This window comes from Triticum aestivum, chromosome 3B (genome assembly GCF_018294505.1).
Source record: "Triticum aestivum cultivar Chinese Spring chromosome 3B, IWGSC CS RefSeq v2.1, whole genome shotgun sequence".
Lineage (NCBI taxonomy): Eukaryota > Viridiplantae > Streptophyta > Magnoliopsida > Poales > Poaceae > Triticum > Triticum aestivum.
In genome coordinates, this window is record NC_057801.1 from 776,978,722 (window position 1) to 776,991,686 (window position 12,965).

Below are 12,965 nucleotides of genomic sequence, written 5' to 3' on the forward strand. Positions count from 1 at the left end.
AAAATTAGAAAAATTGACGAGGAGAAGATGATATTGGAGTTGCATGTTGCGGATATCGTCGATGATCACAAGATCAAGATGGATGCAATGCGCTTGAAGATTAGAAAGATTAGAAAATATGCCATTCATATCGAGGCTTGGTATCATTATGCCGCTGGATCAGTTGTTACATTGGTTGCGATTATGATCGCATTTGTTTTCGCATTGAAATGTTTTACATAGTTTCAATGTATGGTTTAATTAATTTAGGTGCTCTACAGAGCTTTATGTTGTTGGATGAGAACTATGTATGTACTTTGTTTTTAATGTGATGATGAACTTCTATTAATTTGGTCACTTAATTATCTATTCATGATGTTCTGTAATGATTTTTGACACACTTAATTATATATAATGCACGCAGATGAACCGGCAATGGATGTACGGTTCAAGACACACCTCGAGTACATTAAGGGCATGCATGATTTTCTCGAAGTGGCTGAGGCAAACAAGCAGAATGGTTTTATGTGTTGTCAATGCCCTATATGTGGGAATACGAAGTCTTACTCTGACCAGAAAATCCTTCACACCCACCTGCTTTACAAGGGTTTCATGCCACACTATAATGTTTGGACGAGGCACGGAGAAATAGGGGTTATGATGGAAGACGGCGAAGAAGAAAAGTACGATGACAACTATGTGCCCCCTGAATACGGTGATGCTACTGAAGATCAAGAGGAACCAGATGATGTGCGCGATGATGCTGCAACGGGCGAAGCTGTTGAAGATCAAGAGGAACCAGACGATGTGCCCGATGATGATGATCTCCGCCGGGTCATTGTCGATGCAAGGACGCAATGTGAAAGTCAAAAGGAGAAGCTGAAATTCGATCGCATGTTAGAGGACCACAAAAAAGGGTTGTACCCCAATTACGAAGATGGCAACACAAAGCTCGGTATCGTATTGGAATTGCTGCAGTGGAAGGCAGAGAATGCTGTGCCTGACAAAGGATTGGAGAAGCTACTGAAAATATTGAAGAAGAAGCTTCCAAAGGATAACGAATTGCCCGACAGTACATACGCAACAAAGAAGGTCGTATGCCCTCTAGGATTGGAGGTGCAGAAGATACATGCATGCCCTAATGACTGCATCCTCTACCGCGGTGCGTACAAGGATCTGAACGCATGCCCGGTATGCGGTGCATTACGGTATAAGATCAGACGAGATGACCCCGGTGATGTTGACGGCGAGCCCCCCAGGAAGAGGGTTCCTGCGAAGGTGATGTGGTATGCTCCTATAATACCACAATTGAAACGTCTGTTCAGAAACGGAGAGCATGCCAAGTTGATGTGATGGCACAGTGAGGACTGTAAGAAAGACGGTAAGTTGAGAGCACCCGCTGACGGGTCGCAGTGGAGAAAAATCGAGAGAAAGTACTGGGCTGAGTTTGCAAGTGACCCAAGGAACGTATGGTTTGCTTTAAGCGCGCATGGCATGAATCCTTTCGGGGAGCAGAGCAGCAATCACAGCACCTGGCCCGTGACTCTATGTATGTATAACCTTCCTCCTTGGATGTGCATGAAGCGGAAGTTCATTATGATGCCAGTTCTCATCCAAGGCCCTAAGCAACCCAACAACGACATTGATGTGTACCTAAGGCCATTAGTTGAAGAAATTTTACAACTGTGGAATGGAAACAATGTACGTACATGGGATGAGCACAAACAGGAGGAATTTCACCTAAAGGCATTGCTGTTCGTGACCATCAACGATTGGCCCGCTCTCAGTAACCTTTGAGGACAGACAAACAAGGGATACCACGCATGCACGCACTGTTTACTTGACACCGATAGTATATACCTGGGATGCTGCAGGAAGAATGTGTACCTAGGCCATCGTCGATTTCTTCTGACCAACCATCAATGTCGAAAGAAAGGAAAGCATTTCAAAGGCGAGGCAGATCACCGGAAGAAGCCCGCCATGCGTATCGGTGATCACGTACTTGCTATGGTCAATGATTTACACGTAATCTTTGGAAAGGGACCCGACAGACTAGCTGTTCCGAGTGACGCTGGTGGACACGCACCCATGTGGAAGAAGAAATCTATATTTTGGGACCTACCCTGCTGGAAAGACCTAGAGGTCCGCTCTTCGATCGATGTGATGCACGTGACGAAGAACCTTTGCGTGAACCTGCTAGGCTTCTTGGGTGTGTATGGGAAGACAAAAGATACAGCCGAGGCATGGGAGGACCTGCAACGTTTGCACGAAAAAGATGGCATGCCTCCAAAGCAGTGTGAAGGTTCTGCCAGCTATGCTCTTACCAAAGAAGAGAAGGAAATCTTCTTTGAATGACTGCTTAGTATGAAGGTCCCGACTGGCTTCTCGTCGAATATAAAAGGAATAATAAATATGTCAGAGAAAAAGTTTTAGAACCTAAAGTCTCATGACTGTCACGTGATTATGACGCAACTGCTTCCGGTTGCATTGAGGGGGCTTCTACCGGAAAACGTCCGATTAGCCATTGTGAAGCTATGTGCATTCCTCAATGCAATCTCTCAGAAGGTGATCGATCCAGAAATCATACCAAGGCTAAGGAGTAATGTGCTGCAATGTCTTGTCAGTTTTGAGCTGGTGTTCCCACCATCCTTCTTCAATATCATGACGCACGTCCTAGTTCATCTAGTTGACGAGATTTTCATTCTGGGCCCCGTATTTCTACACAATATGTACCCCTTTGAGAGGTTCATGGGAGTCCTAAAGAAATATGTCCGTAACCGCGCTAGGCCAGAAGGAAGCATCTCCATGGGCCATCAAACAGAGGATGTCATCGGGTTTTGTGTTGACTTCATTCCTGGCCTTAAGAAGATAGGTCTCCCTAAATCGCGGTATGAGGGGAGACTGACTGGAAAAGGCACGCTTGGAAGGGACTCAATAATATGCAGGGACGGATATTCTTGGTCTCAAGCACACTACACAGTTCTACAGACTCTACCTTGGTGAACCCGTATATCGATGAACAAAAGAACAGTCTGCGCTCCAAACACCCGGAGCAGTGCGACGACTGGATTACATGTGAACACATCAGGACTTTCAGCAGTTGGTTGGAAACACGTCTCAGAGGTGACAGCACTGTTTGTGATGAGCTGTACTTGTTGTCCAGGGGACCATCTTCGACTGTAATGATTTGGAAAGGATACGAGATAAATGGGAATACATTTTACACGATTGACCAAGATGAAAAGAGCACCAACCAAAACAGCGGTGTCCGCTTTGATGCAGCAACCGACAATGGAAATGACACATATTATGGTTACATAGCAGACATATGGGAACTTGACTACGGAGTAGATTTTAAGGTCCCTTTGTTTAAGTGCAAGTGGGTCAATCTGTCAGGAGGCGGGGTACAGGTAGACCCACAGTACGGAATGACCACAGTGGATCTGAAAAATCATGGGTACACTGACGAACCGTTCGTCCTAGCCAATGATGTGGCACAGGTTATCTATGTAAAGGACATGTCTACGAGACCGAGAAAAAGAAAAGATAAGGAAGCGAATACATCATACGATGAGCCAAAGCGCCACATAGTTCTTTCAGGAAAAAGGGACATCATGGGAGTGGATGGCAAGACAGACATGTCTGAAGATTATGAAAAGTTTCATGAAATTCCTCCCTTCAAAGTCAAGGATGACCCCAGCACCCTGATAAACGATGAAGATTATCCATGGTTACGGCACAATAAGCAAATGACACAAGCGAAGAAAAAGTGAAGACTTTCTCCCGCAACTATTATGATGATACCATGCCAACTTTGTAACACATGAAATTATGATACCATGCCAACTTTCAACTTTCAACTTTTTCAGAGTTCATTTGAAATGCTTTAATGTCTTATGGTTCGGCCCTCGTGATACCATGCCAACTTTCAACTTTCAACTTTTTCAGAGTTCATTTGAAATGCTTTAATGTCTTATGGTTCGGCCCTCGTAATACCATTAATCTGGTTTTAGAAAAAATAAATTAAAAAACAAAAGAAAATAAATAATGCAGAAAACAAAACAACAAAACTGGAAAATAAAATAAAATAGCAACAATAAGTATTTTGTTGTAAGTAGAAACAAAATAAAATAAATAAAGCAAAAAGAAAACAAAAAAAGTGTATTCAAATTTGAAAACTAATGTCACTAACAGAAAGTTTATAATTTTTCTAAAACTAAAAGCAAAAAAGAATTAAAAAATAAAGCAAAAAACAAAAGAAAATAAATAATGCAGAAAGCAAAACAAAAAAACTGGAAAAAGAATAAAAATGGCAAAAATAAGTATTTTGTTGTAAGTAGAAACAAAATAAAATAAATAAAGCAAGAAACAAAAAAAAAAAAAGTGTTTTAAAATTTGAGAACTAATGGCACTAACAGAAAGTTTATAATTTTTCTAAAACTAAAAGCAACAAGAATTAAAAAATAAAGCAAAAAAACAAAAGAAAATAAATAATGCAGAAAACAAAACAAAAAAGCTAGGAAAAAATAAAAATAGCAACAATAAGTATTTTGGTTGTAAGTAGAAATAAAATAAAATAAATAAAGCACGAAACAAAAAAAGTGTTTTCAAATTTGAGAACTAATGGCACTAACAAAAAGTTTATAATTTTTCTAAAACTAAAACAAAAAGAATTAAAAAATAAAGCAAAAAAACAAAAGAAAATAAATAATGCAGAAAACAAAACAAAAAGATGGGGAAAAAATAAAAATAGCAACAATAAGTAAAGAAAAAAGTGCCTCCTACTGGGCCCCCACGGCCTGAATACGACTAGAAACCAACCATGGGCCAGGATTCAGGCCCGCAGGAGGCCGAGTTGGCCCATCAGGCAAAGCAGTGGTAAGTAGGCATGTAAGCCTGCAGTGGAGAGGAGCTCGAGAGCGGTGCGGGAGTGGGGCTTATAAACCACTGCGCTCCCCTCTCAGCTAGCAAGGTGGGACTAAACTTTCGTGCCGCACCGTGCCAGCACACGACCATTGGTCCCGGTTGGTGGCTCCAACCGGGACTAAAGGGGGGCATTGGTCCCGGTTTGTGGTACCAACCGGTACCAATGCCCACCCTTTAGTCCCGTTTGGTACCACCAACCGGGACGGCCTTTGGTCCCGGTTGGTGGCACCAACCGGGACTAAAGGGGGCATTGGTCCCGGTTGGTTTCACGAATCGGGACCAATTCTCTCCATATATAACTAGCACTTAGCAGTTTCTCCAAAATACACCCCTTTCTTCTCCGGCCGACACCCGCTGCTCGATCTGCCTCGTCGCCGTCGCCTCTGACGCCATCAGGCTGGTCCACCTCACCGTCATCGCCGCCTCTGACGCCATCAGGCTGGTCCACCTCACCGTCATCGCCGCCTCCGACGCTGTCAGGGTGCTCAACTTTGTCGTCCCCGCCGCCCTCGACGCCATCTGCCCCGACGTCGGCGCCGCTCCCCGCGCCCCGACGCCGCCCATCGTGCCCCGCCACCCCCTTGTGAGCACCTGCCTCGCTACCTGCCCTGCGCGGCCGCCGCGCCGCCGCCCCTGCACTGCGCGGCCTTCGCGCCCCCGCCCCTGCCCTGCGCGGCCGCCGCCCCTGCCCTGCGCGGCCGCCGCGCGCCGCCGCCCCTGCCCTGCATTTTTTGTATATGTGTATATATGCATTTTTTGTGTATATGTGTATATATGTGTTTGTATGTGTATATATGTGTATTTTTTTGTGTATATGTGTATATATGTATGTTTATGTATGTGTATATACTAACAACCTAAATATAATGTTCATAACATTTTTTTGTTTATGTATGTTTTTTAATATATGTATTAATTTTTTATTTATGTTGTTAGTATTAGGTTTTAGGTTAGTGCATTTTAGTTTAGTGTAGAGGAAGAAGTAAAATAAGAAGAGGAAAAAAGAAGAAAAAGAAGAGGAGAAGAAGAAAGGAATAGAGGAGTCCTCTTTTTTTTCTTCTTTTTTTCTTCGATCTTCTCCTCTGTCGTCGTCGATATACCCCCCTCGGCCCTCTCGCTCGACCAAAACTCTCGAGGACACCCAAACCCTAGAGAAAAAAAATGATGTTGGTCTATACACCCTCCCGCTGCGCCCCTACCCGAAACTCTCTTGAGGCCACCCAAATTTACCAAGTTAAAAGAGCGTTGTCGTCGAGGCCACCCCAAACCCTTGAAGCATTGTCGTCGGGGCCACCCCAAACCCTTGAAGCATTTTTTTGTTTATATATGTTTTTTAATATATGTATTAATTTTTTATTTAGGTTGTTTGTATTAGGTTTTAGGTTAGTGCATTTTAGTTTAGTGTAGAGGAATTAGTAAAATAAGAAGAGGAAAAAAGAAGAAAAGGAAGAGGAGAAGAAGAAAGGAATAGAGGAGAAGAAGGAAAAATAGAATATTTTCTATTTTTTCTTCTTCTCCTCTATTCCTTTCGTCTTCTCCTCTTTTTTTTCTTCTTTTTTTTCTTCGATCTTCTCCTCTGTCGTCGTCGATATACCCCCCCCCTCGGCCCTCTCGCTCGACCAAAACTCTCGAGGACACCCAAACCCTAGAGGAAAAACGATGTTGGTCTCTACCCCCTCCCGCTGCGCCCCTACCCGACAAACTCTCTTGAGGCCACCCAAATTTACCAAGTTAAAAGAGTGTTGTCGTCGAGGCCACCCCAAACCCTTGAAGCATTGTGTCGAGGCCACCCCAAACCATAGAGAAGCAGCGTCGAGGCCACTAATTAACATGATTCCTTATTGTGATTAGCTAGCTAGTTCTACGTTTGCCACTAATATATATCCATCTGTACCATGCATGTTTGAATAATAATTGACATGTTGTAAATATTTGCAGAAACTATGGAGCACTACCGAGACGAAGCAATAGAAGAGATGTTGGGGGAGATAACCGCAGAAGGAACTAATGTCGTTGCGTCATTTTTCAACGACGTCGTACAAGAAGAGGGCTATGTTCATGAAGAGGGCTATGTTCATGATGGCTCCGGTGACACAATGGAGGTACAAGAAGGAGACCGTGCTGACTGCTCCGGTTACCGAACCGAGTCCGGCCAGGTATATATATATTAGTTAAGCCCGTGCTGACTAGTTAATTGATGCATCCATTGTTTTGGTATATGTACACATATTAATTACTCTCGTCTTTCTTCCTTTTAATTTCTAGCCCTCCGGATCGAGCACAACTTTGGTAAGGAGACGAGGCCCAAAGAAAAAGTTGAGCTCGGATGAAAGGTTTGAGATCAGAGAAATCGCGCCCCACGGTGAACCGATTGAACCCATCCGGACAAAAACCGCATTTTCTGTTCAGTGCGGGGTTCTTGTTAGGGACAAGATCCCGATCAGCATCCAGCAATGGTATAATCCTAAGGAGGAAGATCCTGAGGTGTCTTATGTCAATGATATGCAGAAAGAAGATCTTTGGACTCAAATGAAGGCAAATTTCACCCTACCGCCAGAGGAGGATCCGGAGAAGCCAGTTAAAGAGCAATTAATCAAGTCTTGTGCTCTTAAGAAGATGGCAACCCTATTCAGGAGGTGGAGGAAAGAGCTGAACAAGTTTGTCAACAAAAAAAAGACACCAGAATTCATCGGCAAATATGAGAAGATTAAAGATCACTGGCCCGCATTTGTGGCCCACAAGACATCGGAAAAGAGTAAGAAGATGTCGGCGACAAACAAGCAAAATGATGCAAAGAAGAAGCTTCACCATCGCACGGGGTCAGGTTGCTACCTCAAAGCCCGGCCTAATTGGTCCAAGGCTGAGAATGATCTGCTTGAAAAAGGGATCGAACCAGAGACAATGAGATGGACAGACCGTTGCCGGACTTGGTTCTTCGGGGCTGGCGGAACCTTGGACCCTGTATCAGGGAGGTGTTGTTGGACGGACGAGAAACTGGAAATACCAGTCAAGAACCTTTGACACTATATCAATGCAGCGCAGCAAGGGACGTTCCTACCAGACAGGGAGAAGGATGAGCTCACAATGGCCTTCGAATATCCTGAGCACCCTGGACGGACACGAGGCACGCCAGGCTCCATTCCGTGGAAGGTTGGTTTTCCGGACGCAGGGGGTTACAAAACCCACGAGACGAGGAAGAAACTGGAGCAGGGCCAACTGCAGGCGCTGCATGAAAGGGTAATGGGGCTAGAGGAACGAGAAGAGGAACGAGAAGCAGCAGATCGCAGCAAACGACCTGCCGAAGCTTCCCCCGAAGCTACCTCGCCATCTCAGCGGAGAAGCAGCGTGGCTTCCACCGAGCTGCTTCAGCCGGAGCATGTCTTGATGGCTCCTGCCAGCTATCCCGTGGATGCTATCACGGAGTCTCAAAATTGCCACATTATGGCGCGATGGATGAATTTGAAGGTCAAGGCGGCTGTTGGCTCTGTTTATCCTACTGGACCCGGAGCAACTTATCACTACCGCCGATTCCAGAAGGATATGCTAAGGTGATGGTGGACGAAATTACGGAGGGATTTGAGGACCTCCTGCTTGACCACCCTACCGGTCAAGGGGAGACTAGGCTGGGTTCTGCTCTGAAGACTCCATGCCTATGGTGGAAGGAGCTCATCAACCTTCCGAACTGGACGCCTCCGCCTCCTCCTCCTCCTCCGGCGAGTCAGGGCACTCCGCCTCCTCCACCGCCTCCTCCTCCGGCGAGTGACGATTAGGGCACGCGTGGCAGCACTCCACCTCCTTCTCCGGCGTGTGGCGGCACTCCGCCTCCTTCTACGCCTGCGCCGGCGCTCCCAAGCAGCCAGCAGCCTCCTCCTTCTCAGCCTCGCCAGCAAGGGCGGAAGAGACCCGCCACCGCCCCGGCTGCTCCGGCGCGTCGTACTCCTTCTCCTCCACCTCGTAAGCAAGCACGAAAGAAGATAGACGCCGCAGCCGCTCCGTCTGCTCCGGCGTCTAGCAGCACAACCAGAGGCGGGAGGCAATATAGATACTGTCCACCTCTCAAGCCTCTAGAGAAGTTACCGTACGAGAGGACCGAGGAGGAAAACAATACGATTGTGCAGACCCACGTGAAGGAGTTCTTTGAAGGGGTGAAAGCAAAGAGACATCCACCTCCGGAGGAGAAGGTAGATCCGGTGAAAGCAAAGCGCACTATCGATGCCCTGAGGAAACCACCAAAGTCTCCGCCGAGAACCAACTATCAGCGCATTACTGAACAGACATATCTCGAAGCCCAGCGGTCGGGAAGTACTGTCGGTGATAAAAGGTTAAAAGAACGAGCAGAGGGGAAAAAATTGCCTAGCTCGGCGAACAAGCACAGCAATTGTGCACCCCGCTCAATGTGTCTAATGCTCCGAGGACGGTGGCCGGTTATGGCAATCTTGGAGATTACCTGCCTGACGATCAACTTCCTGATTTCTTGGAGGTGGACAAACACATATACGAGTACGGGAAGCCTCTCGTCAAAGATGAAAAATCTCTGAGAACAATGATGGGAAGATTCCATAATTGGTAGATGAAAACCTGCAGAGAGTCTGGGGGGACGAATGCTTTGTATCTGAATATTAAAGAGGAGCACGACCTCGTTGCAACTGATCTGTTGACTGTTCCATTTGATGAGTTCTTCGCGTTCTTCAATCAAAAGGCCCTCGATAAACTAATGGTCTTTTGCTACTGTCTGTAAGTACTATTTCTGTCATTAAATCTCTATATATAGCTCGACTCTTTCATTGCATGTATTTATAATTAATTATCCTCAATATATTATGCAGATTGAAGATGGTCGAGTGCAAAAAACAAGAAATTTATGATATTGGGTTCATTAACACAAATATCATAGATGAATTTCTGGTTAAAAAGGACGTCAAAGAGGCCGAGGACAACTTGCTACGATCGTTGATCAAAAATCAAAACAAAGATACCATACTCTTTCCTTACAATGGCAAGTGAGTGTTACTGTCGTGTGCATATTCGGTTTCCCTTATTACTCGAGTGAGGTTATAGTAATGTAATTGATGAGTTATGCATGTGTGCGCAGGTACCACTATGTTCTTCTGGAGATTAAGCTTGAGTGGGGACTAGTAACTGTCTTAGACTCGAGATGGAAAGAACCCGAAACCTATGCGGACATGACTGAATTGCTCAACAAGTAAGTTCAATCGATCATTATCAGACCACATTGGCAACTTTTTGTTCATTTCCTGATGTCTCAAGTAATAATAATTATTTTCTTTGTCTTACAGGGTTTGGAAACAGTTCACCACAGAAGCTCCGGGACTGCCGAAGGAGCTGCTATATACATACCCGAAAGTAAGTACTACTAGCTAGCTAGTTGCGCGCATCTCCCGTTGATTCTATAGCTATACTTTCATCAATGCCATTTATAATGCTTCATTATCAGTTTGATTGACCTCTATTTCTCGTAAAGTGCTTGTGGCAGGAACAAGGGAATGATTTCTGTGGATACTATGTGTGCGAGTTCATCCACAACGCGACTTTGAAAAACAAGCAGGGCTACTCTAAAAGATAATATGAAGTGCGTAAGCAATAATATTCACAATTTCATTTTATTACACCATCATTTCTGTTGAGTTTCATTCATACATATGTATTAATTAACCCCCTTCTTCAAATTAGACGTGGCAGATAAGGAATGAACTCCTAGAACCAGATCGCATGAAAGCAATTCAAGAGGAATTGGCGGGATTCTTTCTTGACCACGTCATTAATAAAGCCGGAGAATACCATGTGGAAGTTGATTTCAAATGCTAGGCGATTGTAATTAAGAGATCTTATACATATTGTACATGTATGTAGCCAGTAGCGTCGGATACATGATACGAAAACTTGTTGTTCGACCAATCTCTCGGAGAAGGAGAGGTCGATCGATCACTTCTCTCGGTATGCATGACGAACTTCTGTACTCAATGGTTCTCTCGATCACTTATGTATATAGTATGTAGCGTCGACCAAGCACGGACATAAGAGAGGACACTTCTCTCTATTAATTAGCTAGCTAACACAATATATGAAACACCTAAATTAACCCCCCAAAACCCCCAACCCCCCCCCCTCCTTTCAAAAAAAACAATAACCCCAGCCACTGGAATGCCGACACGTGGATGCCTTTTGGTCCCGGTTGGTGCCACCAACCGGGACCAAAGGCTCCCCTGCCTGGGCTCGGCGCACAGGCCACGTGGAGGCACATTGGTCCTGGTTCGTATTTGAACCGGGACTAAAGGGGGCAGGTATTAGTAACGACCCATCAGTCTCGGTTCATGAACCGGGACTAAAGGCCCTTACGAACCGGGACTATTAGGTGTTTTTCTACTAGTGCGGGGTCATGGATTTTTGATGAATTCGAGAGTGCAAAGTTTCCATTGCTTTCGACATTTTATGTGCTCTATTTTCTAAACTTACCGAAAAAGGCTTTCGCCCTGCTTTATATATAAAGCAACAACCCACAAGCATCCAGTACAACCACACGCTACGCCACCACAACACACGCACACACCCAGGACGGGATACAAAGGCGCTGAGCGCAGCAACACTACTCCTAGCACTACCGCCCCGAAGATATGAAGCTACCTATGACGAACCATGTGCTCCAAGGCGGCGCCTTAAGGAAGGAAACGACGCCGGAGCGCCGCCACCGCCCGATCCAAGGATCAAAGTTTCCCCCGGAGCCGCATGATGGGCAATGAGAGCCGCGACGACGCCTTCAAGAAGGGAGCGATCTTTGCCGCCGCCGGTCCGTCCGAAGATAGAGCAAGTTTTCACCTCGACCAACATTCACCACCACCGAACGCCACACCCCGGCTACCACGCCGCCCACACGGCCATGATGAGAGGGAAGCACCAAGGCACGGGCTTTGTCCAAGAGCACCGCGCCACCACCACGACCAGGGCCGCCGCCCCAGCATCCAAGACCTCAACACCACCTCAACCGTGACCCGTCGCACCCCAACGAAAGAGACGAGCGGAAAGGTCCCACCTTTCGCTCCCCTGGGCAACCCCCAGCATCGAGACCCAATAGGTCGGCTAGAACCGGCATCCACCGACCCATCCTGCTACCCCAAGCGCGAGATGAACTCGGTCCTTCAGCATCGTGCGCGAGACGAGCTCGGTCCTGCTGCATCGTGCGAGACGAGGTCGGTCCTGCTGCATCGTGCGCAAGACGAGCCCGGTCCTGCTGCATCGTGCGCGAGACGAGCTCGGTCCTGCTGCATCATGCGCGAGACGAGCTCTGTCCTGCGGCATCGGGCGCGAGACGAGCGGTGGATCGCAGCTAGGAAAGGACCAGCCCTTTGATGGGAGTAGCGCTCGGGCGACGAGGAGATGGGGTGAAGGACGAGACGGCCCGAACACAGACAAACCGATGTCGGAGGAGCCGGCCGTTGCCGCGGACAGATCCATCGAGTCACCGTGAAGCCGCCACAACACCGGTAGGCCACCGAGACCAACCCATGTCGCCGCCCACGGCCGGAGCAGCAGCCACGCCCGGCCGCTGCCCTACCCGCGTCGCCCGACGGGCTCCAAGCGCCGGAGCCGCCGGGCACGCACCACCGGAGCCAGGCGCCACCGGCCGGCCCCCAAAGCCAGATCCGGACGGATCCGGCCCGAGACGGGTCGCGCGCCACCTCCCGAGATGGGAGCACCGTAGCCGCCCCGCAGCGCGCAGCCCGAGGATCACCGGAGCACCGCCACAGCAGGCCACCCCGCCACCCCACGAGACTGCCGCCGCACCGCTGGATTCCGCGGGCGACCAGCACCGTCGCTCAAAGGGGCCGCCCCGCGCCGGCGCCCTCAAGCGGACGGGGAAGGAAAGCCCCGCTGCCGCCTCGCCCGCCGGGCTTTTTCCGACGAAGCGCGCCGGCGACGGCGGGGGGGGGGGGAGGGGAGCGAGACGGGGCCGAGGGCCGCGGCCATAGGGGGCCCCCCGGGCGCGCCGCGGGAGGGAGGGGAGGGGAGGGGAAGGGGAGAGGGGGAGGGGAGCGGGGCGGGCC

General features: G+C 47.8%; 1 pseudogene; it reads right to left on the minus strand.

The window, feature by feature from the left end:
* Positions 1–5,424, minus strand: part of LOC123067878 (uncharacterized) — a 53,868-nt pseudogene extending 48,444 nt beyond the window's left edge.
* Between the last annotated feature and the right edge of the window lie 7,541 nt (positions 5,425–12,965).